We start from the raw sequence: 13054 nt of genomic DNA on the forward strand, positions 1-13054 counted from the left end.
CAAAACCCTTGACTGCATTAACGCATAAAGGGAAGAAATTTGAATGGAATGATGAACAAGAGAAAGCGTTTCAGTTATTGAAGAAAAAGCTAACTACGGCACCTATATTGTCATTGCCTGAAGGGAATGATGATTTTGTGATTTATTGTGATGCATCAAAGCAAGGTCTCGGTTGTGTATTAATGCAACGAACGAAGGTGATTGCTTATGCGTCTAGACAATTGAAGATTCACGAACAAAATTATACGACGCATGATTTGGAATTAGGCGCGGTTGTTTTTGCATTAAAGACTTGGAGGCACTACTTATATGGGGTCAAAAGTATTATATATACCGACCACAAAAGTCTTCAACACATATTTAATCAGAAACAACTAAATATGAGGCAGCGTAGGTGGATTGAATTATTGAATGATTACGACTTTGAGATTCGTTACCACCCGGGGAAGGCAAATGTGGTAGCCGATGCCTTGAGCAGGAAGGACAGAGAACCATTCGAGTAAAATCTATGAATATAATGATTCATAATAACATTACTACTCAAATAAAGGAGGCGCAACAAGGAGTTTTAAAAGAGGGAAATTTAAAGGATGAAATACCCAAAGGATCGGAGAAGCATCTTAATATTCGGGAAGACGGAACCCGGTATAGGGCTGAAAGGATTTGGGTACCAAAATTTAGAGATATGAGAGAAATGGTACTTAGAGAAGCTCATAAAACCAGATACTCAATACATCCTGGAACGAGGAAGATGTACAAGGATCTCAAGAAACATTTTTGGTGGCCGGGTATGAAAGCCGATGTTGCTAAATACGTAGGAGAATGTTTGACGTGTTCTAAGGTCAAAGCTGAGCATCAGAAACCATCAGGTCTACTTCAACAACCCGAAATCCCGGAATGGAAATGGGAAAACATTACCATGGATTTCATCACTAAATTGCCAAGGACTGCAAGTGGTTTTGATACTATTTGGGTAATAGTTGATCGTCTCACCAAATCAGCACACTTCCTGCCAATAAGAGAAGATGACAAGATGGAGAAGTTAGCACGACTGTATTTGAAGGAAGTCGTCTCCAGACATGGAATACCAATCTCTATTATCTCTGATAGGGATGGCAGATTTATTTCAAGATTCTGGCAGACATTACAGCAAGCATTAGGAACTCGTCTAGACATGAGTACTGCCTATCATCCACAAACTGATGGGCAGAGCGAAAGGACGATACAAACGCTTGAAGACATGCTACGAGCATGTGTTATTGATTTCGGAAACAGTTGGGATCGACATCTACCGTTAGCAAAATTTTCCTACAACAACAGCTACCATTCAAGCATTGAGATGGCGCCGTTTGAAGCACTTTATGGTAGAAAGTGCAGGTCTCCGATTTGTTGGAGTGAAGTGGGGGATAGACAGATTACGGGTCCGGAGATTATACAAGAAACTACCGAGAAGATCATCCAAATTCAACAACGGTTGAAAACCGCCCAAAGTCGACAAAAGAGCTACGCTGACATTAAAAGAAAAGATATAGAATTTGAAATTGGAGAGATGGTCATGCTTAAAGTTGCACCTTGGAAAGGCGTTGTTCGATTTGGTAAACGAGGGAAATTAAATCCAAGGTATATTGGACCATTCAAGATTATTGATCGTGTCGGACCAGTAGCTTACCGACTAGAGTTACCTCAACAACTCACGACTGTACATAACACTTTTCACGTCTCGAATTTGAAGAAATGTTTTGCTAAAGAAGATCTCACTATTCCATTAGATGAAATCCAAATCAACGAAAAACTTCAATTCATCGAAGAACCCGTCGAAATAATGGATCGTGAGGTTAAAAGACTTAAGCAAAACAAGATACCAATTGTTAAGGTTCGATGGAATGCTCGTAGAGGACCCGAGTTCACCTGGGAGCGTGAAGATCAGATGAAGAAGAAATACCCGCATCTATTTCCAGAAGATTCGTCAACACCTTCAACAACTTAAAATTTCGGGACGAAATTTATTTAACGGGTAGGTACTGTAGTGACCCGAACTTTTCCATGGTTATATATATTAATTGAGATTGATATTTACATGATTAAATATTTCCAACATGTTAAGCAATCAAACTTGTTAAGACTTGATTAATTGAAATAGATTTCATATAGACAATTGACCACCCAAGTTGACCGGTGATTCACGAACGTTAAAACTTGTAAAAACTATATGATGACATATATATGGATATATATATAGTTAACATGATACTATGATAAGTAAACATATCATTAAGTATATTAACAATGAACTACATATGTAAAAACAAGACTACTAACTTAATGATTTTTAAACGAGACATATATGTAACGATTATCGTTGTAAAGACATTTAATGTATATATATCATATTAAGAGATATTCATACATGATAATATCATGATAATATAATAATTTAAAATCTCATTTGATATTATGAACATTGGGTTAACAACATTTAACAAGATCGTTAACCTAAAGGTTTCAAAACAACACTTACATGTAACGACTAACGATGACTTAACGACTCAGTTAAAATGTATATACATGTAGTGTTTTAATATGTATTTATACACTTTTGAAAGACTTCAATACACTTATCAAAATACTTCTACTTAACAAAAATGCTTACAATTACATCCTCGTCCAGTTTCATCAACAATTCTACTCGTATGCACCCGTATTCGTACTCGTACAATACACAGCTTTTAGATGTATGTACTATTGGTATATACACTCCAATGATCAGCTCTTAGCAGCCCATGTGAGTCACCTAACACATGTGGGAACCATCATTTGGCAACTAGCATGAAATATCTCATAAAATTACAAAAATATGAGTAATCATTCATGACTTATTTACATGAAAACAAAATTACATATCCTTTATATCTAATCCATACACCAACGACCAAAAACACCTACAAACACTTTCATTCTTCAATTTTCTTCATCTAATTGATCTCTCTCAAGTTCTATCTTCAAGTTCTAAGTGTTCTTCATAAATTCCAAAAGTTCTAGTTTCATAAAATCAAGAATACTTTCAAGTTTGCTAGCTCACTTCCAATCTTGTAAGGTGATCATCCAACCTCAAGAAATCTTTGTTTCTTACAGTAGGTTATCATTCTAATACAAGGTAATAATCATATTCAAACTTTGGTTCAATTTCTATAACTATAACAATCTTATTTCAAGTGATGATCTTACTTGAACTTGTTTTCGTGTCATGATGTTGCTTCAAGAACTTCGAGCCATCCAAGGATCCATTGAAGCTAGATCCATTTTTCTCTTTTCCAGTAGGTTTATCCAAGGAACTTAAGGTAGTAATGATGTTCATAACATCATTCGATTCATACATATAAAGCTATCTTATTCGAAGGTTTAAACTTGTAATCACTAGAACATAGTTTAGTTAATTCTAAACTTGTTCGCAAACAAAAGTTAATCCTTCTAACTTGACTTTTAAAATCAACTAAACACATGTTCTATATCTATATGATATGCTAACTTAATGATTTAAAACCTGGAAACACGAAAAACACCGTAAAACCGGATTTACGCCGTCGTAGTAACACCGCGGGCTGTTTTGGGTTAGTTAATTAAAAACTATGATAAACTTTGATTTAAAAGTTGTTATTCTGAGAAAATGATTTTTATTATGAACATGAAACTATATCCAAAAATTATGGTTAAACTCAAAGTGGAAGTATGTTTTCTAAAATGGTCATCTAGACGTCGTTCTTTCGACTGAAATGACTACCTTTACAAAAACGACTTGTAACTTATTTTTCCGACTATAAACCTATACTTTTCTGTTTAGATTCATAAAATAGAGTTCAATATGAAACCATAGCAATTTGATTCACTCAAAACGGATTTAAAATGAAGAAGTTATGGGTAAAACAAGATTGGATAATTTTTCTCATTTTAGCTACGTGAAAATTGGTAACAAATCTATTCCAACCATAACTTAATCAACTTGTATTGTATATTATGTAATCTTGAGATACCATAGACACGTATACAATGTTTCGACCTATCATGTCGACACATCTATATATATTTCGGAACAACCATAGACACTCTATATGTGAATGTTGGAGTTAGCTATACAGGGTTGAGGTTGATTCCAAAATATATATAGTTTGAGTTGTGATCAATACTGAGATACGTATACACTGGGTCGTGGATTGATTCAAGATAATATTTATCGATTTATTTCTGTACATCTAACTGTGGACAACTAGTTGTAGGTTACTAACGAGGACAGCTGACTTAATAAACTTAAAACATCAAAATATATTAAAAGTGTTGTAAATATATTTTGAACATACTTTGATATATATGTATATATTGTTATAGGTTCGTGAATCAACCAGTGGCCAAGTCTTACTTCCCGACGAAGTAAAAATCTGTGAAAGTGAGTTATAGTCCCACTTTTAAAATCTAATATTTTTGGGATGAGAATACATGCAGGTTTTATAAATGATTTACAAAATAGACACAAGTACGTGAAACTACATTCTATGGTTGAATTATCGAAATCGAATATGCCCCTTTTTATTAAGTCTGGTAATCTAAGAATTAGGGAACAGACACCCTAATTGACGCGAATCCTAAAGATAGATCTATTGGGTCTAACAAACCCCATCCAAAGTACTGGATGCTTTAGTACTTCGAAATTTATATCATATCCGAAGGGTGTCCCGGAATGATGGGGATATTCTTATATATGCATCTTGTTAATGTCGGTTACCAGGTGTTCACCATATGAATGATTTTTATCTCTATGTATGGGATGTGTATTGAAATATGAAATCTTGTGGTCTATTATTATGATTTGATATATATAGGTTAAACCTATAACTCACCAACATTTTTGTTGACGTTTTAAGCATGTTTATTCTCAGGTGATTATTAAGAGCTTCCGCTGTCGCATACTTAAATAAGGACGAGATTTGGAGTCTATGCTTGTATGATATTGTGTAAAAACTGCATTCAAGAAACTTTTTGTTGTAACATATTTGTATTGTAAACCATTATGTAATGGTCGTGTGTAAACAGGATATTTTAGATTATCATTATTTGATAATCTACGTAAAGCTTTTTAAACCTTTATTGATGAAATAAAGGTTATGGTTTGTTTTAAAACGAATGCAGTCTTTGAAAAACGTCTCATATAGAGGTCAAAACCTCGCAACGAAATCAATTAATATGGAACGTTTTTAATCAATAAGAACGGGACATTTCAACAGACACCCTAATTGACGCGAATCCTAAAGATAGATCTATTGGGCCTAACAAACCCCATCCAAAGTACCGAATGCTTTAGTACTTCGAAATTTATATCATATTCGAAGGGTGTCCCGGAATGATGGGGATATTCTTATATATGCATCTTGTTAATGTCGGTTACCAGGTGTTCACCATATGAATGATTTTTATCTCTATGTATGGGATGTGTATTGAAATATGAAATCTTGTGGTCTATTGTTACGATTTGATATATATAGGTTAAACCTATAACTCACCAACATTTTTGTTGACGTTTAAAGCATGTTTATTCTCAGGTGAATATTAAGAGCTTCCGCTGTCGCATACTTAAATAAGGACGAGATTTGGAGTCCATGCTTGTATGATATTGTGTAAAAACTGCATTCAAGAAACTTATTTTGTTGTAACATATTTGTATTGTAAACCATTATGTAATGGTCGTGTGTAAACAGGATATTTTAGATTATCATTATTTGATAATCTACGTAAAGCTTTTTAAACCTTTATTGATAAAATAAAGGTTATGGTTTGTTTTAAAATGAATGCAGTCTTTGAAAAATGTCTCATATAGAGGTCAAAACCTCGCAACGAAATCAATTAATATGGAACGTTTTTAATCAATAAGAACGGGACATTTCAAACACGATCACCTACCTCAAAGTTTACTGGACGTCTACGTGGATCAGCATACATCTTTTGTCTATCCCTGGCAGCTTTTAACTTTTCTCGCGCGATAGCAACTTTTTCGGCTGTCATTTGAACAATCTCGGGACCAGCAAACTGTTTCTCTCCAGCTTCTAACCAACAAGTCGGAGTTCTGCAACGACGGCCGTACAACATTTCGTAAGGTGGCATCCATATGCTCGAATGATAAGAATTATTATACGCGAATTCAACCAACGGCAAATGTGTATCCCACGAACCACCATATTCTAATACACATGCTCTCAACATATCCTCTAGCGTCTGTATCATTCGTTCACTCTGACCATCTGTCTGAGGATGATAAGCAGTACTTAGATTCACACGTGTACCAAGATTCTGTTGTAGACTACTCCAGAAGTTCGACATAAATCTAGAATCTCTGTCTGACACAATCGATAATGGCACACCATGCCGACTAATTATCTCTTTCACATATAAATCAGCAAGTTCGCTTAATGATGCTGTCTCACGAGTAGCAAGAAAATGAGCACTCTTGGTCAAACGATCAACTACTACCCAAATTATATCGTGTTTTCTCTGAGTTCTAGGTAATTTTGTCACAAAATCCATCGTGATATGCTCCCATTTCCACTCTGGAATATGTAACTGACGCAATGAACCATACGGTTTCTGGTGTTCTGCCTTCACTTACGCGCAAATATGACACTTTTCAACAAAACGAGCGATATCTGATTTCATGGTCGGCCACCAATACATAGATTTAAGGTCATGATACATCTTATTACTGCCTGGATGTACTGTCAATCTTGATTTATGAGCTTCAGTTATGATCAAATTCCTCAAGTCTCCAAGCATAGGCACCCAAATACGGTTATTTAAAGTCTTAAGTCCACGAGAATCATCAATTAGGTCAAATTTTTGTTTAGTCATAAGTTCAGATTTAATATGTTCATCCTCCAAAGCACAGGCTTGAACTGTTCGTAGTTGATCAATCAAATCTGAAGTTATACTCAAACGCAAAAATTTCACATTCTCATCAGACTTTTTACGACTTAACGCATCTGCTACGACATTTGCTTTACCCGGATGGTACTTTATTTCACAATCATAGTCTTTGAAAAGTTCTATCCATCGTCTCTGTCGCATATTCAGTTCTTTCTGCGTGAAAATATGCTGTAGGCTCTTATGATCTGTACATATTACACACTTTGTACCATATAAGTAATGTCTCCAAAGCTTCAACGCAAATACCACTGCAGCCATTTCTAAATCATGAACCGGATAGTTACATTCATGTGTCTTTAACTGACGAGAAGCGTACGCGATAACTTTATCTCTCTGCATCAGTACACATCCCAACCCGGCAAATGACGCATCACAATAAACCACAAAGTCATCTGAACCCTCTGGCAATGCTAACACTGGAGCCTGACACAACAACTGTTTCAGAGTCTGAAAAGCCTGTTCCTGTTGATATCCCCATCGGAAACGTACATCCTTTCTAGTCAATTTGGTCATCGGACCCGCTATTTTAGAAAAATCTTTTATAAATCGGCGATAATAACCCGCAAGACCCAAGAAACTCTTAACTTCTGTCAGCGTCTTCGGCGAATTCCAACCCATTACCGCTTCTATTTTTGACGGATCCACTTTAATACCTGCCTCACAGATAACATGACCCAGAAATTGCACCTCTCGAAGCCAAAACTCACACTTCGAGAACTTAGCGTATAACTGCTCTTTCTTTAACAACTCTAACACTAATCGAAGATGTGTCGCATGATCAGCTTCTGTCTTTGAATATACCAATATATCGTCGATAAACACAATAACAAACTGATCTAAATATGGTTTACAAACCCTGTTCATCAGATCCATGAAGACTGCTGGAGCATTCGTCAACCCGAATGGCATAACCAAGAACTCGTAATGCCCATATCTAGTTCTGAACGCTGTCTTCGGTATATCTGATTCTGCAACCCGAACCTGATGATAACCGGATCTAAGATCTATTTTCGAGAAATACGATGCACCCTGCAGCTGCTCGAACAGATCATCGATTCTAGGTAGAGGATACTTGTTCTTAACTGTTCTCTTGTTCAATTCTCGATAATCTATACACATTCTCAGCTAACCATCTTTCTTCTTTACAAACAACACTGGTGCACCCCACGTCGAAGAACTTGGTCTTATAAACCCTATGTCTAACAGTTCTTGTATCTGAGACATCATCTCTCTGATTTCAGAAGGTGCTAACCTATAAGGAGCCTTAGCTACTGGAGTTGTTCCCGGAACTAACTCAATCTTATATTCTACTTCTCTTACCGGCGGCAACCCCGGTAATTCGTCAGGAAACACCTCAAGAAATTCCGAAACCACAGGAATATCAATAACAGATTTCTTCTCTATCTTAGCATCAATAACATAAGCCATAAAAGACTCACATCCCTTAGAAAGTGACTTCCTCACCTTCATCATAGAAATCAATGGAAAACTAAACCCACTTCGTTCCCCTCGGGCCACAATACGGGTTCCATCTGTCAAACGGAAAGTCACAATCTTCTTATCACACTTAATGTGGGCCTTATGTAGGCTCATCCAGTTCATCCCCAATACTACATCAAAACTAGGGATAGGCAACACTAAACAGGACATAGCAAGCGGTCTACCATCAATTTCTATACTAGCTCCAGACACATACGTTGTGACTCGAACCGTCTTACCATCAGCTACCTCTACTCTAACAGGCTCAGGCAGCACAGTAGCAGGTAACCCTAATTTAGTACAGAAATCTATAGACATAAATGTCCTATTTGCACCTGAATCAAACAATATTCTAGCAGGTATTGAGTTGATCAAGAACATACCGGTTATGATGTCATCATTATTAGTAGCAGCCTCAACTGTCATCTGAAAGGCCCTGGCTTCTGCAGTCAGTAGGTTCTTTCTCTTATGTCCACTTGAGGCTGTGGAACCCCCGACAGATGCCGAACGCGCCCCTGACCCTGCCCTGGAACTTGCGCCCTTTGACGCCTGACAACTTGCTGAACGATGACCCGGCTGATGACAACTCCAACAAACATTTTCTCTGAAGGAACACCCCTGAGATTCATGACCTACCATACCACATCTTAAACATCTTCTCGTTGCCTTAGAACACTGACCACTATGTGAAGACTTACAACCTTTACACTAATCTTTCTTTCCAGAACCTGAACCTGATCCACCTTGGTTACCCTTACCCTTTTGTCTAAACCCAAACGATTTCTTAGACTTCGAACCTGATTGACTGGTAGCCTGACTACCCTGTGGTACCACATTTCCCCAATTCATACCCCTAGCTGCTCTTACATTACTTTCCACCATCTTTGCCATCACAAAAGCTTGAGACAATGTCGGTGCTGACCTCACAAAGGTCCTATACTCTGGCAAGATCATGTTTACAAAGTGCTGAATTCGGGATTGTTCATCCGGCACCCATTGTTGCACAAATCTTAGCTTGTCCATGTACTTCTCAATCACCTCATCAATTGACATCTGCGGTGTCATCCGCATTTCTAGGAACTCCATCTTAATTCTATTCATGTCAAACACATTACAATACTGTTCACATACCTTCGCATAAAACTGTTCCCAAGTAATCATCTTAACTTGCTCTGGAGGGACACCAGCTATCACAGAATCCCACCACACCATTGCTCTATCTTTCAACAACCTGCTTGCATAAATCACCTTTAACTCAGGCTCACACTGACATGCATCAAACGCCTTTTCAACCTCTCGTAACCAATTGAGAGTCACGGCTGGGTCATTACTTCCTGAGAAAGGAGATGGTCCACAATCCCTGAACTGTTTAAAGGTACATCTTTTTGGTGGCTGATAATGTTGTTGGAATTGCTGATGTGGGAATGGTTGTTGGTATGTAGGTGGCTGAACTTGGTTCATCATCATGGGATGTTGGTATTGGTAATAGTTCTGTGGTGGCATGATATGCTGAGGGAATTGGTTCTGTAACGGGTATTGGTATTGGTTCTGGTTTATCTGTGGTACGGCATGCGACTGTGCAGTGGCAAAACCTGGCGGTGTATCCTCATTACCCGACTGTCTAGCTAACTCAAGCTCAGCAATCTTTTCCTGAGCTTCCTTAAACTTACTTTCAAGCTCATGTACATAATCAGCATCATATACTTCTACCTCATCCTCCACATCAGGAGCACTAAAGGTTCCGGGGTGGATCGGGTTTGTAGCGTTCGCATCCCTGTTGTCTGCCATATGTGCTATAAAACACTCACACAAAAGCTTAGTGGATAACTGTTAGCTTACTAAACACTAACATGCACAACATCCTATATTCACTTAGCCCCACCCCACGGACATGTTTGACTTAATTCAAGGATTGGGAACAAATACGCGCACGTACTTGCTGCTAAACCACGCTCTGATACCAACTTGTAACACCCTGATTTTTTTTATATATATCACAGCGGAAGACTGAATTACATAAATACCCTTAGATAACATTTACAAACCATAGTTATCAGTTTAGCTTAGTTAACATTATTACAATATTCCAAAACGTTGGTGTTACGTGAAAATATTATAAAACCAGAAAACATCAGAGTTAAGCACGTAGTCAAACATGTCTTCAACCCAACAGCAACACCCTTACTAACCAGCAGTACCTAAACCTGCAAGGGGTGGAAATGTGGGAGGAATTAGCACATAGCTAAGTGAATAGATACTATCTAACAGACCAAGCATAAGCAACTGAACATGCAAGGGATCACAGATATGCTAACGTCCTGAACTAGCATATAATAACTGACAATATGAGGATCGGCAGCTTGTACGAGCACACGACGTAGTTGATCAAGCTACAGTCTACCGATAGTCTGCTTTACTGATTTCACTGCATAACCGTCCAGACGCAACACATGCATCCATCTATGCTATACTGAACAATCAGTAACTCATGACCCGACCAGGCTACCACAGTCGACCTCACATCAACCCTACCTTGCCGCCTCGGTGGGTTCCCAACCTTGCTGCCTCGATTGGTGTCCAACTAATAGTGTGCACATAAGATCACAGATAAAAAGTCATGCAATCGTCCTAACTAGCATGGCAATATCTAACTACGCATGGTAATCGTAATGAACATAATCATAGTAATAAAGAGTCTGAACAAGTAGCGTGTCAGCTACTTAATACTCTATCCGGAGATAGACCCACTCACCGATTACCCGCAACTGAAGGTTCTCAGAGGTCTAATCTTTCTGAGCCTTCACCTTTTTGTTTATCACCTGTGAATCATCACATAATATCTCAAGTTAGTATTATATGACGATCGCTCCAAATCCATATGGACGAACACGTCATTCATCAATTTCATTGCGAGGTATTTGACCTCTATATGATATGTTTTGTAAACATTGCATTCTTTTGAAAAGGCACACCATAAATGAATATTTAAATCAAAGGTTTTCGACATTTGATGAATTCTACATATAGACAATCATCGTAAATAATAGTTTACAATAGTACTTCCATTGACAATGCAGTCAAAATAAGATACACGGTGATGATTTGGTGAATGCAACGTTTCCTTGATAAACATGTCATGTAAGACTCCATGCACATAGCTTGTCTAACATATAAGCAAACAGCGGAAGACTTCTAGGGAACCTGAGAATAAACATGCTAACAAGTGTCAACACAAAGGTTGGTGAGTTCATAGTTTTAATGTTTTGCATAATCTGTACATAAAAGTGGATCACAAGATTTCAGTTGTTCCATCCAGAAACGTTTATCAAAATATTCTACGAAATTGAGCACCCTGATAACTAAACTTAACGTATATATAATTTGTACCCTTTGTTAATCATCTTAATAATACACGCAAACCAACGTGTACGCTTCTCAAATAGCATACGTCCGTTAAAAGGCTAGTGCTCTAGCTCGGACGGGGATATCAAGCCCTATAGATCCATATATAACTACTCGCGCCCACCCGTTCTTATAACCGGCAGTTACTAGTTACCAAAGCTAAGGGATTTTTGGTTCAAACTCGGTGTAGAATTTAATATGTACTTGTATCCATTGTTTTTAAAATAAAGTGCATGTATTCTCAGCCCAAAAATATAGATTGCAAAAGCAATTAAAAAGGGAGCAAATGAAACTCACGCATATAAATATTGTAAATCAGTTAATAAAGCATTTGCATGTATTCTCAGCCCAAAAATGTAAAGGGTAAAAGGGATCATATGAAACTCACACTTTATAATTATTGTAAAACGGTTATTAAAGCATTTGCATGTATTCTCAGCCTAAAAATGTAAAGGGTAAAAGGGATCATATGAAACTCACGCATATAAATATTGTAAATCAGTTAATAAAGCATTTGCATGTATTCTCAGCCCAAAAATGTAAAGGGTAAAAGGGATCATATGAAACTCACAGTTTAATATTGATATACAATATTGCAGGAAAGCACGTAGACGCATCGGAGATGATAAACACGAGGTTTGATTCACAAAAATACCCCCGAACATTACCCATAATTTCCTTGGCAATAACCCATATTTTCCTTAGCTCTAGCTCGCTCGGAAACTCGTTTTGAAAATTACTTGGACAGCACTCCGTCGTAATATTTTATGTACATTATTATTTTTGTATCGCAAAAATAATAACACTAATAATAAAAAAATAATAAGATTAATAATAATCTTATTAATAATAATAATAATAATAATAATAATAATAATAAATAATAAATAATATTACGGAGTATATATATATTTGTGTATGTGTGTGATTTAAATCGAGCGAAAACACTGGAATTTATAGATGTGGCCTGACAAACACTGCCATGCGATCGCATGGGTTTGAAGGCTTGTGGCCATGCGATCGCATGGCCTCCTCTTCCAGCTCACATATTGTTTGTCATCAAGCTTGTCGACATATTTTAAAAATAATATATATTATATATAATTTAAATTAAGTAATTATATATTATATTTTATTCCCGTGTTTAGTGGACTTGTAACTTTTGCTCCGATAAGTCGTACGTCATCACTCGACTTATGTCTCGGTTCAG

The sequence above is a fragment of the Rutidosis leptorrhynchoides genome, chromosome 6 (genome assembly GCF_046630445.1).
Source record: "Rutidosis leptorrhynchoides isolate AG116_Rl617_1_P2 chromosome 6, CSIRO_AGI_Rlap_v1, whole genome shotgun sequence".
Taxonomy (NCBI): domain Eukaryota; kingdom Viridiplantae; phylum Streptophyta; class Magnoliopsida; order Asterales; family Asteraceae; genus Rutidosis; species Rutidosis leptorrhynchoides.